The following is a 14253-nucleotide window of genomic DNA, read 5'->3' on the forward strand; positions in this document are numbered from 1 at the left end:
AACTCACGACCTTGCGCTTGCCAGGCAGGCGCTTTTGCCGCTGAGCTAGGCCATTTGTACTTCTGAGAAATATCTATTTTGCTTGCCCATTTTTTGATTGGTATTTTTTTAGGGGGATCTAATTTTTGAATTTTTCATATATTCTTGATGTTAGTCCTCTGTCTTAGGAGTTTCTGGCAAAATTGTTTTCCCTTCTGTACATTGTCTGTTTACTCTGTTAATGGCTTCCTTTGCTATTCAGGAGCTTTTTTTATTTAATCCCATTTGTTGATGCTCAGTATTATTTTTTGTTACATTGGGGTTCTGTTCAGAAAGTCTTTGCCTATGCCTGTGTCTTCATGACTTATAGATTTCTTATTGAACTTTCATCCTAAAACATTTGACCATTTTCGAATCAGAAGAACGAGCTTTTTTTACTTTAATTTTTATTATTTCTGTAGAAATGTTTATCTTTTCCTAAATTATTAATAATTTATGACAATAGCTTATGTTTATTATAGGATCTTAAATTTTGCCATGAATTATAATACCACTGCTTTTATAAATTAGAATTGTTGAAACTCCATTGTGAACTGTTTGCTTACCATCAAAATAGGCAGTTCACATAAGTGACTGTATCCACACTCAGGCTTTCGAGTAGTAACTGTGAAATAGTGGGGAGTTTCCTTAGGCCAAGGACACCATCTAATAATTTTGTGAATAAGGCAGAGACTCAACCTTGCCAGAATTCACGAGGAAGATGTCTACCTTGTTTTATTTGGTGGAAGAGGGTTTTTCATTGGAATGTTGCCCCAACTTCTTCCCTTTCCCACTGAACCTTTTTTTTAAGGTGTCTAGAGATTTAAATTTCTTTACATTTTTCTGATAGATTGATTTATTGTGGGATAAGGTGATGAAGAGGTCCAGATTTTCAAGACAAACCATGGATTTGTCTTTGCTTTGGGACTTGCCAGTGAAGTATTAAAAAATACTAATTATTTTGTAGTGAAAACTGTAATCAAACAAATGTAGCTTGCTTTTATTTTAGATTACTCATTGGAGTTTGGGTTTTTGATGGTTTCTTTATGTAAGTAAGAAGCAATCAGAGTAAGACTTGTTGTAAATAAACTTAAAATAGCCCAAAGAGCCAGCTAACTTCAAGGAGGGGACATACACATGGGTTCTCTATGGGATCTATGGTTGGTGTGGGGGAGGCAGGAGAATGTTACATGGAATGTTCCATGGCAGCTGGGATTGTGGGGTAAGAGTAGGCATGGAACAGTACTTGTGTCTGTGAGGTTGGCCACATAAGAGAAGGCATACACAAGAGATGATACTTGGACTGTGATCTGAAGGAGGAGATGCTGCCCTCACAAAGAGAGGAGGGATAGGTGTGCAGACACACGGGAGGCTCCTAGGCCCTTTGGAGGAGAGGAAAGAACCATGAAAGTGAGGCACTTTAAAGCTTGAGCATGGAGGTGAGTGGAGAAAGCTCATACTTTGAGGTGGAGAAATAGGCCTGTCCTTGCCAGGTTTTTATGGGTTGTGTTAAGTTCCTGCCTTTATTCTGAGGTGAATGAGGAGCCATTGAAGGATTTTGAGCAAGAAAGGGCACTGTAAGATTTAAATTTCTGACAAGAATGCTTCAAGGTGCAGAATGAAATGGAGGGGGTCAGAATGGATGTCACTGTCCAGGTGAGAGATGGTAATGACTCACTTGGACACAGATGGCGTGGATGGATGGGATAGAAAGGAGTAGATTGAAGAATATTGAGGAGGCATATCCAGCAGAGCCGGCTGATGAGTGGAATGGAAGCAGAGGAGAGAGGACTGCTAGAGTCTGGCTCCAAAAGGAGTTCTGAAGACAGCCAGCTTGTTTTAGAGGAAGATCATGAGCTAAGTTTTAGATGTCAGTCTTGAGGTACCTTGTTATTGTCAACTGAAAGATGTCTTAGGGAAGGGGAAGATACAATGCTTAGATTTAGATATACCTTCTTATTTTGTTCAGTTTATATTATTTTGCTCTTAAAATATAAGTAAATACACATGTAGTGTAGCTGCAAATGCCACCCCCCAGCCAGTATACTTCATTATGTTAGTTGCCCAGGTAATAGTTCCTGTTGCAGTTCTAGTTCTAGTTGCTTCTGGTCTCTTAGAAATGGCTGGTCGCTGTGATGCGTAGCAGGTCACTATAATGCACATTGTATAAACCAGTCCCCAATTGACAAACCATTCTGCCTCTGTACTTCCTGCTTGTGTATCCCATATAAGCCCTAGACCACCAGAGATCAGGGCCTGATATTCTGGGAATGAACCCGATCAGTGCCTGTCAACGTAACTAAATCTTCCTCCAAATCTTGGTTGTCATTTTGGTGTTTTTGCTTGCCTTTGCAGTAGGAATTGGTTTTCCATACTTTCCCTATTCTTTAGATATATATATTTGTTGGCGTACACTGTAGTTTTGCCTCCAGTACTAGGGACTGAGCTTAGGATCTGTGCATCCACAGCCCTTATGTATTTGATAAGTGTCTTGCTAAGTTGCCCAGCTGGTCTTAAACTTGTGATCCTTCTGTGTATGTGCCACCATGCCCTGTCAGACGGCAGTTTTAACCAAAGAGTATGAATTAAATAATACTTGCTGAATGAATAATTAAATGGTCATTTTAATGCTTCCCAGAAATGTCCTTGTCCTGTTCATGTTTCCTGAGCGTTGGCATGTAATTAGGGCTGCGCTGTCAGTTGACCTTTGCAGTAGTTACTAGTATATGTCTTACTTCTGTACTCAGCAATCCCATCCTCTCCTATAAGCCTTTTGTTTTTATTCTTAGACTGACTAAAATGACCCCTTGCTCAGAAGCATGTCAGCTAATGGAGTTACTATGGACAGAATGTTAAAAACAAAATAAGTATTATTTGGCTTTGAGCTGTAACATTCTCTATGTTAGCTGGTTTATGATTAACTTTTTAATTTTTTATTGTAATATATACATAAAATTTACCATCTTAACCATTTGTAAGCATATAGTTCAGTGGTGTTAAATATATTCCTAATGCATAGCCATTACTACCATCTATCTCCATAGCTCTTTTGGTCTTATAAAACTGAAATCCTAAACCCAGTAAATAGTAACTCCTATTCATTCCTTCCTCTAGTACTGAACAAGCCCTATCTACTTTCAGTCTCTGATTCTGACTACTCAGTATTAGTGCATTCATACAGTATTTGTCTTTTTTCTGATTGGCTTACTTCCCTTAGTGTAGTGTTCTCAAGGTTCATTTGTGTTGCATCATATTGAAGATTTTTCTCCCTTTTTAAGATGGAACTACATTTCATTGTATGTATATACCACATTTTGTTTAGCCATATTTGTGTATTGGTGGATGCTTGAGTTATTCCCACATTTTACTTACTGTGAATAATATTGCTGTGAACATGTTTATACAGATAGCCCTTTGAGATCCTGCTTTCAATTCCTTTTGGGTGTATTCCTGGGACTAGAATCAGTAGTTCACAGGGATCCCAGTTTCTCCCCATCTTCGATAACACTTATTTTTTTTAATAGCCATACTAATGGATGTAAGGTGGTAACTGGTTTATAATTCACTGAAAGCACATCTGAATATTTTCTTATTCTTTAGATCCTGAAAAAATTAAAGTACTGCATAGTTGTCTCTCAGTATCTGTGGGGCCTTGACGCTACAATCCTCTTCTGTATCAAAATCTACATGTGCTCAGGTCCTTTATGTGAGATGGTGTAGTGGACAGGTGTGGTGTTGCAGGGACACAAGGGTCACTGTGAGTTCAAGGCCAGGGTGGACTACACAGTGAGACCCTATCTCAGAAAAACCAAAATCAGTACATAAAGGACATAATATTTGCATGTGCCTTACATGTATCTTTCTGTATGCTTTAAATCATTTCAGGTTACTCACAGTAACCTAATACAACATAAATGCTATGTAAGTAGCTGTACTACTTTATATTGTTAAGAAAATGAAGACACACGTATCTATACTTGGTACAGTGCAGTCACTGTTCCCCGTGTGTTCCATCCAGGCTGGTCGAATCCACAGCCGATGCAGATCACTCTGGCTGTAAGGGGCCAACTGTATGTGAAGCTTTTGTCATGTTGTATAACTAAGTTGCTTGCATTTATGCCAAGTAGACATTTGTTTAATGGGGTTTACATAACAGCCTTTTTCTTTTTACCCTGCTGGACATCTGAGCCACTCAATTGGTAGATTTCTTTTTCTTTCTTCAAAAGCTGGAGTGAGGCCCACAGCAAGTAGAGGCGCATGTGTAGAGCCACAGTGCAGTGTTGTGTAGGCCTGCTGGTGTGTATGCTCAGGAGCCGTGTGGTTGGCCAGCTTGTGTCTGTCAGCATGTGTAGACGACTCTGGTTATGTGTGCACTGATGTTATCCTCCAAGTCATGATCCTAGGCACAAACATGTTGTGAGTATTGTTTGGAAAACTGTTACATGGACTGCTGGGATGGGAGCAGGGACAGAAACACCAGTGCTGAACAGAACCAGGTTCACTAGTGTAATTGTGGGTGCTGTTCAGTAATTAACCCTTTGGAGCAAGTGCCACGCTTTGGATGCAAGTTATTCCACAGAAGGGCCTCTGATAGGAGGGCAAATATGAAAATTAGCATCTGTATCTTAAGTCTGGCCAAAATGTGTACTACTGTTGGCTTCTGAACCCAGGGTCTCCTGCATGCTAAGCACATGCTGTACCACTGAGCAGCACCCCAGTCCCTACACAGATTGTTAACATCAGTGAGATGAGGATAAAGTTAGCTCTGTCTTGGTTTCAGTAAAGTATAGGGGAGAAAAAAGTAGTGTTTTTTTCTAATTGCTTATTGACTCAGCTAGGGTATTGTAGTGTCTTGCATTTGTGTGTGTGTGTGTGTGTGTGTGTGTGTGTGTGTGTCTTGCATCTTTAAGGCACTCAGACATTTGTTTAGTTGAATTATGTGAAAAGACAGACAAAAAGAACAGGATCATATTTGAACAGTGAACAGTATAGGTAAAAGAACATTCATTGATGAGGTAGGATCCTTTCATATTTTTTGTCATGATTTACACTTTATTACAGATTTTCAATCCATCTTTAAGAAAGAAAGGCTTTTCTTTTTTTTAATTTTGGTACCAGGAATCGAACTCAGGACCTTACATGCTTGCCAGGCAGACACTTGTGCCACTGAGCTATATTCCCAGCCCCAGAAAGCCTTTTTAATAAAACAGTTTTCAAATGTCTAATTTAAATGTTGATGTAATGGATATGCACATACATTTACTTGTATATGTATATACATTCATATATGTATATATAAATATATAAGAATATTGTATATAGAATGCTGTCTAAATAAATGCATTAAGTATAATCCTTAAGTCTTTTTTGTAAAAGTTAAAGTTAACTTTACTTCTGTAAAAGTAAAGTTACTTTATGATCATGATGTAGTGTGTGTTTAATTAATTTATTTATTTTGTGGGTACCAGGAATTGAACTCAGGACCTGCATTTGCCAGGCAGGCCCTATACTGCTGAGCTGTATTCCCAGCCCATGGTATATGTTTAGTAGTAGTAAAAAATAACTGTGACTATCACTTATTATTTGTTTACTTTGTGCTTTTCATGCATACATTGTCTCATTTATTCCTTAAATTTAATACTATGGGATGGGAATTTATTTTATTTTTTTGCTGTGTAGTTCAGGTTGGCCTTGAACTTACTATGTAGCCCAGGCTGACCTCCAACTCATGGCAATCCTTCTGCTTCAGCCTCCTGAGTGCTTAGATTATAGGCATGCACCACCATGCCTGGTGATGGGAAATAATTTTATCCTTACTTAGGAATCAAATTAATTGCTCAAGAATGGCAACTAGTAGACAAGGGAGCTATAACAGCAGAATGTTTCAAGGATGTTGGAAGCCAGGTGATTAGAAGAATGAGGGCCAAGAAAGGTACAGGTTTGAAGAGTTAAAAAATGTGGAATAATGTAAGAGACTAGGGAGTGAATAAACTAGAGACATGCAGTAGGGGTTGAGAATAGCAGCAGATGCCCATGGGAAGTCAGTGGGCGTGACCTGAAGTGCTCTTTGTCAGCATGGACTATCCACTGACCTCATAAAGCTGTCTTGCCATTCTGTAATCCTGCTGCATTTTGGTTTCTTGGCTCCCGCTCACCCCCAGTCCTATTTCTACTGCAGTGACTATTTCTGGAGCTAGGAAAATGTGCTCTGTACATTATCTTAATTCTCATAGCTCTGCTGACAGCAAGTTACTTTCATCAGTCTGGGAAAGCCTTTATTTCTTCTGTATACATGAGAGCATTTTCACTGGATATGGAATACTGGATATACACTGTACAGTTACACCCCACTGCCCTCTTCCTTGCCAAGTCTCTTAACAGTAGAGTTTTGGTCCTCATCACTCTTTGTCTCTGCCTAACATGCTTTCTCTTCTGTAGCTGCCTTAAGAGTTTTCTCTTTGGCTTTTGATCATTTGAGCATGATATGTGTCTTAGTTACTTTTCTTGTTGCTAAGACAAAATACTTGACAGCAAAAGTTAAAGGAGGAAAGGTTTATTTGGCTCATAGTTTGTAGAGGTTTCAGCCCATAATCATCTGGCTCCAAGGCAGGGTGGCATGGCAGAGGGGCATCGCACAGGAAAAATAGTTCATTGTGGGCAGAAGGCAGGGAAGCAGCAAAGTAGTGAAGCAGCAGCAGCAGCTGTCCCTTATATTCTAGCCAGGTTACATGCCCTTAGGGCAGGTAGCATTCACACCCAGGGTGGGTCTTCCCATTATCTACCCCCAGAACTATGTCAAACCAGTCAGTGGTCTAATTTAGTAATCATGTACCCTTGATCCCAGCATCACACACCGTAGATCCAGCCACCTCTGAAAAGTCCCACCTATGACTGCATGAGGCATTGTGGGGACATCAAGACACAGCCATAATAATATGCTAGGCTGGTGTTCCGGGCATTTATCCTGTTAAATATGTATTTTCAGAGTTTCTTAATAAATAGTTTGGTGTCCTATTACTAATTTTGATAAGTTCTTGGCTATTTGAACTTTTCTTCTTCTCCATTCTCTCTTCTGCTCCTGGACCTCGAAGTATAAATGTGTAACAGTGTTTGATATTTTCTCACAGCTCTCAGATATTCTTCAAGTAGGAAAATTTCTTTTCCTGTTTATATTTCAATTTGTGCAAATTTGCTAGACTGTTCTCAAGTTCTTTTCTTAACTATTTGAAGTCACTCTTTCGGTACATATATACTGCTTGTCAGAAGCAGTTGTTACTGTTTTCATTTCTAGCATTGTTACTGTGTTTTCATTTCTAGCATTTATACTTGATTCTTGCCTATGATTTGCATTTCTCTGTGAAATTACCTATCCGATCTCACATGTTGTTTACCTTTTCCATTGGAACATTTACTAAATTATTTTGTGAATTCTCTGATAATTCCAAAACCCATGTCATATATGTGTTTGGCTCTGATTGTTTTGTCTCCACTCCATCGCTGTCTTTAGCGTGGTTTAGTCTGAGCTGTATGTGTTGTCTGTGGCAAGAGATACTGAGATAAATATTTGATATCCTTTGACCTGTTTGGTTGTAGGTTTCCTGCAGGGTGGGGGTAGGGTTAATAGATTCACAGGTTCAGTGTGATGTTTATTACTGCTATGGTCACTGAAATTGACATTTGCTGTTGCCAGGGAAACCAGAGGCTTCAAATTTCCCTGCTAATAACTTGTTCTTTGTCTCTGTTTGGCTTTGAGTTTCCCTCTGTGCTCTTCTTCAGTGTGTGTTGTGGCACTCCCAGCTGTGGTCCACAGTTACTTTTCCTCAAAGAATGTTAGTGGCAGCAAGGGTGAGAGCAGTTCTGTGATGTTCTGGTTTAACCTTGGATTTATATTGGTACTGGAGCACAGGTTTAGGGGTGTGACCCTCACAAAATTCTGCACCCTTCCCCTTCTTTTTCCTTAACTGCAGTGAGTATTCAACAGAATCCGCAGGCTCAGGGTTTTTTTAAGCCTTTCTCCCCTGCTTAGTAAGGCTGTTTTTACTTTAGATAGTGATGACTAGGTGCTGACCTGCTTTCCCTTCCCCTAGATGTAGTAGAATTCTATCAGTGTTCTCAGGACACAGGCATTGGTGGTAGTATAAAGATACAGGAAGTGAATCTGCAGTGGCTACATTGGCTGCTGTCTACCCTCACCCCCAGTTCCAGGTGGTGGAAGTGAGAAGTTCTCTTCCTGATTTCTAGCTGCATTTCTAGCCTTTGGAGGTTCCTGGAGGAAAAGCCACTCTGGGATGCAAAAGCTCCTTGTGATTACAGCCTCCACAGACTTCACAGTGATGCTAGGCCACACTCAGACTGTAGCAGTTTGTCCCAGTTTCTGGCCTATTCTTTCTCCCTGCAGTGGGATTCTTAAATGCTTTAGGGCTATAGTTCCTCTGGTGAGGGAGAGGCCCCAAGATGCCTGTCCACCCTCCGTTTTGGCTTCATCTCCCCTGATTTGCCTGCAAGCACAGGCAGGAGAAAGTAGGAAAAGAAAAAGGGAAGAGTGGGATTTACCCCTCACCCACCCCCACCCAACCCCGACCCCACCCCATACCGGGAATCGAACTTGCGATCTCAGGCTTGCTAGGCAGGCGCTGTGCCACTGAGCTAAATCCCCAGCCCCTTACCCCTCACTCTTGAACCTTAGGGATTCATGCTGTTAGAGAATGTATGTGGTGTGATCAAAAAGTACAGTGAGCACTTGATGCTAAAAATTTTATAACAGTGTAAGACATACTGTCATTAATCACCCTCAAAATAGCACCCTTGTGGGCCATTTTAGTTGCTGTTCTGTTTTCTGGACCTTGAGTGTCCACATTATCTGGTGTGTCCAGGGCCTTCCCAGTTTAAATGCTGAAAGTTTTGTGACCTGTGTAGCCCCCAAGTCCCAGGAAAGCACACAGCCGGCCCCCCACCTGTAATACTCCTGTATCCTGTAAATTGTACCTCCCTTACCTCCTTGAGTCATCACTTAAGTGTGTCCTACAGTGAAGTCTGCCCACTGTGTGTAACATGTGAATGCAGTTCTTGGCTGTCCTGATTGCCCTCCCAGATGCTATCCATAAAGCTGGTTGCCATCTGATGGCTGCTACTTAACTGATGTGTTTGTCAATTCCTCCCACAGCTCAGAGTCCTACAAGAACTGGGACTATCCCAGGGCCTGGTATACACTAGGTGCTCAATTTCTGATGTATGAGTGAATGAGTCCATCTTAGTAATGAGTTTGAGTTTTACTCCAGGCAATGGAAGGCAACCAGGCCTGGTGCACCATGATCTAGGCTAAGCTTTGTCCCTTGCCTTCATGAAGAGGGGAGGACATATTTCAGGAAACCAAGAAGGAGGTACTATCTAGGATGTGAGCCTCTTGGCAGGATGGCAAGAAGTGCTATTCAATCTCACAAAACAAAACACTACCTACTCCCCAACTTCAAACATATTCATCCCATGATTTTTGCCACTTTCTGAAGCAGTTCTGGGAGGCCTCTTTCCTGAGTGTTTTTAGTTGCATCATTGTGGCTGCCTCATCCTGCATAAGTTCAAAATGTTTATGATTCATGGTCATTTTGACTTTGAAGGAGAGCCGGAAGTCACGTGATACCAGAATCAGTAAATACGGTGGATGTAATGTTTTTATTTGACAGAAATTGCTGTTAACGCTTTGAATTGATTGAGGACATCAAGACTCCCATGAAAGATGTGAAAGAGGGCTTCCAGAACTACTTTAGAAAGGGAGGAATGAGGGATAGAGAAGAATAGGACCAAAGAAAGACCAGAACCCATTAAGTCCTCTGGATCCCCCAGAGCCCTTGGTGGTGAAATGTGAGCTCCAGAGGGCTTGAGTGGGCCCACCTCTATGGCTTGGCTGTTTGCAGCCCACGTGGCCTCTCTCCACATGGCCAGTTCTCCTTGTAGCCTGAAGCCTTTGGGAAGATACTCTTCCTTCCTCCAATCTCCCAAATCCTGACATCTCCATGAAGGCTTGGTTCCACCCATGTACTTTCATGGACTACCTTCTCAGGGGCTCCTGGCAGGGACTCCAATCCTGCCACACATTTTTGCCTGGCTGCACCCAGGCCTTCTTTTAAAATCTTTCTGTGTACCTGAAAAACCAAGGACCAGACAATGCCAATGGAACAGAAAATGGCCCCCCAGCCAGTATACTTCAGTTTCTTAGTTGCCCAGGTAGTAGTTCCTGTTGTAGTTCCAGTTGCTTGTGTCTCCTAGAAATGGCTGGTCACTGTGATGCATATTGTAGGAACCAACCCCCAATAGATGAGCCATTTGCCTCTGTACTTCCTGCTTGCTTACCCCATATAAGCCCTAGACCACCAGAGATCAGGGCCTAATATTTTGGGAATGATCCTGATCAGTGCCCATCAACATAAATAAATCTGGGGCTGGGGATTTAGCTCAGCGGCACAGCGCCTGCCTGGCAAGCGCAAGGTAGTGAGTTCAAGTCCCGGTACCAGAAAAAAACCAAAAAAATAAAAATAATAAAAAAATAAAAAAAAAAAACCATAAATAAATCGGCCTCCAAATCCTGGGTGTTGTTTTGTTATTTCTGCTTGCCATGACACCAGGGCCTGCTGCCAGTGTGAGTAGCAGCCGACCTACCATGGACGTACAGCTGCAGCAGCCTCTGATTGCCTGGATGGCTGAGCATGGTAAAATTAATCCTGGGGAACCAGTTGCCTACACACCCCTGCCAGATAACTGGGGTCTTTCCTTAAATGAAAGGTTGACACTTTGTACTCTTGAACCTGCATTAAGTGAGGTTTTGCTGAGTCCTGAGATGCCCAGAAGGCATCTTTCTTTTTGTCCTGGTTTCTTCTTGACAGTGCTAATCTCTTTAGCAACCATAACTGTTTTGCTCTGCCCAACTTTATGGGTGATTGTTTTATGGTCAGTTTTTTCCTCGAACCTTTCTGCTCTGCATTTTGCTTCTGATTTTCAGTATAAATCTGGCTAAAAACAGCCAACAATTCTAAACCACAGCCTGAGGTTGTGCTGCCTTGACATTTTCTCCAGTGTCCTTACACCCAGTCTAACAGTTTAACAAAATGTACACAAATTCCTTGCCAGACTGTAACACATGTGGCCTGCAGTCCAGTTCTCAGAATTCCTTTGTTCCCATCTAAAACTGCACAAACCTAGCCTTTACCACTACCATCCTGGTCTTGTTAGCTCCAGCCAGAATCACTTACCAGATTTTGCTTTCAGCATTTTTGTCTTGCTGTAGCCCACTTCTCCAAACTCCTCCCATAAACCAGTTACAAAGACTTCTGAACTCAATGGTCAGGTATAGTCATAGCAGTCACAGCAGTGACCCCATTTTTCTGATACCCATTTTCTTTATTGGCCAGCTTTCTAAAACTTAAATAAAGAGAATGTGATCTGGCTCGCAGTTTCAGAGATTTTGTTCCAAGGCTGGAGTGTTATAGTGGAAGGGTGTGGTAGAACAAAGCTGCTTACATCATGGCAGCTGTGGGTAGAGCACAGAGAGTGCACCTTGGAGAGAAAGGGGCCAGGACCTGATAGAGTCCCCAAGGTACTGCCTCCATGACCCACTTAGTGTGTGCTTTACTGATCCCTAGAGGCTCCCAGTCCAGTCAAGTTGGCAGTCAAAATTAACTGAAACAAGACATTTGCCTCTTTCTTTTTAAGTGCGGACAAGTTAATGTTCTTTCTTCCAAAATATCTTCTATCTTAATTTTTCTTGAGTACATTTTTGCAAAATGAGAAAATATCACAAAGCCCTAGTAAAAAAAATACTCTAATCCTTCCTACCCATGGGAGATAAGGCCTGTTAATATACCTACATTTTTGTGGTTGCAGGGTTTCTTTTCTGTATGTCTGTAGTGAATAAGTTTCCCTCCAAGTTGCTCACTGTATAATTCTTGATACTTGCTTTTCAGCTTTTCCTAAAGGATTGCTGTACACCCTAGAGGGCTTGAGGAACAGCAGCAAAGGCAAGTACTCAGCTCTTTACAGTCAGTGGATGAACTTGGTTTGTGGCAACTCACAATGCTTTGATTATCGTGTATATCAAAACCAAAAAACTGGAAAGAAAAATTTAAAGGAATGAAAAGACAGAACATATAATTTGGGGTGATTTTGTAGAGCCCCTTTATGAATATTTGTCATATTTTAAACATATTTTTACTTATTTCTGATACTAATTCAGAACAACTTGTGTCCCATCTGTGAACTAATGCCATATTCTTTAGCAAAACTGTGACAGAAAAATTAGTTATTGAAAATTCTGAGAATATAACAAAATTATCTGAAATGGTTGCTCTACAGGTAGCTGTCTTTTCCTATCTTTCACTCTTTTTCCTTCTTCCTTCTTGTTTCATTTTGTTGACTTTTGTGTTCCTTTGTTTCCCTTGGTTTACTTGTAAGAACTTCACCTTCTAGAGAAGTCAAGTTAATAAAAGAGAAGCCAACACCTTCCTCTTAGCAAAATACAAAGGGCTTTGCAGTTACACTTGTTTGTATTAAACCAAGGATCTAAGTACAGTTACTTGGGAAATTTTATAAACTCTATGCAATAGTTATTATTTGAGCTTTATTATCTTGGGAAAAAAATAGAAGAATCCTAAAACACTTTGAAATTATCTAGTTCCTTTAGTGCTTGCATTCTTCCTATCAGCAGATTATAGAGTTAAGTATTCAGCATTACCATCTTTGGTATTTTTGGCACAGCATTTAGCCTTCTATAATATGTGGTACATATTGAAAGGTGGCCTTAAAGATCTGTGAAGAAAATTTTAGGAACTCGAAAAATTATGACCATATATCTTGTTGGTGCTAATATTATAGCAGTAATGTAGTAATAGCTACAAGTAATAGTACCAGATTACATTTTATAATCAGTGCAGTGGTTTCGTTGTAAAAATGCTTCAAGCTCGGTGTAGGTTTCTGTCGAGCTCCATGCTATATGAACGTATACCAGTTAGTATCATTAAGATAAGTCCTGCCTCAAAAAATCTTGGACTTACATTCTGTTACCTAATCTTCGCAGCTGTGAAGCGAGTCTTGGTTTGGAAGCCTTAGCTTTGCAAGCTTTGGCTTAGAAATTGATCCTGTTTTAGATTTTCCTAGGGAATGCTAGCATTCTTTGCAATTGATCATTTTTCATTGTATTTGAAAATAAATGATATACAAATGCTAGTGAAATTTGAGGGTGAAGTTACTGATACAGTATTTACAATGTGTTATATTCCCTACTTTTTACAGTAGAAAGCAGTTATTTGATTTGTTTAAAGCTCTACCCAGAGAAATAGATTTGCTGAGTAACAACCTCTGATACCTTTGTTTATGAGATAAGTAAGTTTCTCAACTAATCCTGACACCATCCTTTTATTCTTTTAATCTCATGGGATCAACTTATTTTATACATTTTACTTACAACAATAACAAAAAATCGATTGTATTATTTACCTAATGGAATGCAAATAAAGAAAAATGGAAACTACCTCTTCACAGTCAGCCTGCTGCTTTGACATAGCTTGTGTTCTCAGAGTCTCAACAGCCCATTGCAGGAGGAGATTAGTTGAGTATCTTGCTTACAATGCCCTTTCTCTCTGAGGAGATTAGAAATAATTCAGTAATCATTAGTTTGCCAGACAAACTTGTGAGGAAGGGAAGCATAATTAAATGCACTATTGGCAACATTTCTTTCACCACAAGCTCACAGAAACTGCACTATGGACCAATAAGTCATCAGTAACAGTTAAGGATTTCTTTCCTGGCTTTCCCAAAAGGGTAAAGACCAAAAAAAGCAAATACATAATCAGGAAAAGGGTGAGGAGCCATAGTGGGATGGCACAATTTCATTGGGGCTACCAAGAATTTGAGTGAAGAACAATGAAATTTTCCATTCTCATGGCTGTTCTTCATTTGCCTCATTTAGTTTAGGAAGAGTGAAATTTATAATATTTAGCAGTTGGAAGTATTGGAAAGAGACAGATGTCTTTACCTATGTTACCCTGTTTATCTGCAAGTCAGAAACAAATCAGGAGATGAGGAAACAGGCAAGAGAGGATATGCAAGATGGTAAGGTTTTCTGAGAATAGTCACCAGAAAGAAAGCTCTGGTGGTCTCCATTCCTGTTCTTCTAAACTTTAATGAACTCTAGCTAACTTATTCTTCTAGATAGCCGGTTGGTGGCAAGGTGTCCTCATATCCCCAGAA

General features: G+C 40.4%; 1 long non-coding RNA gene across 1 annotated transcript in view; it reads left to right on the plus strand.

Moving 5' to 3' along the window:
• The window catches only part of LOC106148817, a 49412-nt gene extending 37385 nt beyond the window's left edge, over positions 1-12027 (plus strand). Inside the window, exon 3 of the long non-coding RNA XR_001234509.1 lies at positions 11973-12027. This is a non-coding gene — a long non-coding RNA (uncharacterized LOC106148817). The remainder of the gene's footprint in view (positions 1-11972) is intronic.
• Positions 12028-14253: the final 2226 nt, after the last annotated feature.

The sequence above is a fragment of the Chinchilla lanigera genome, unplaced genomic scaffold (genome assembly GCF_000276665.1).
Source record: "Chinchilla lanigera isolate Chin_1 unplaced genomic scaffold, ChiLan1.0 scaffold00028, whole genome shotgun sequence".
Taxonomy (NCBI): domain Eukaryota; kingdom Metazoa; phylum Chordata; class Mammalia; order Rodentia; family Chinchillidae; genus Chinchilla; species Chinchilla lanigera.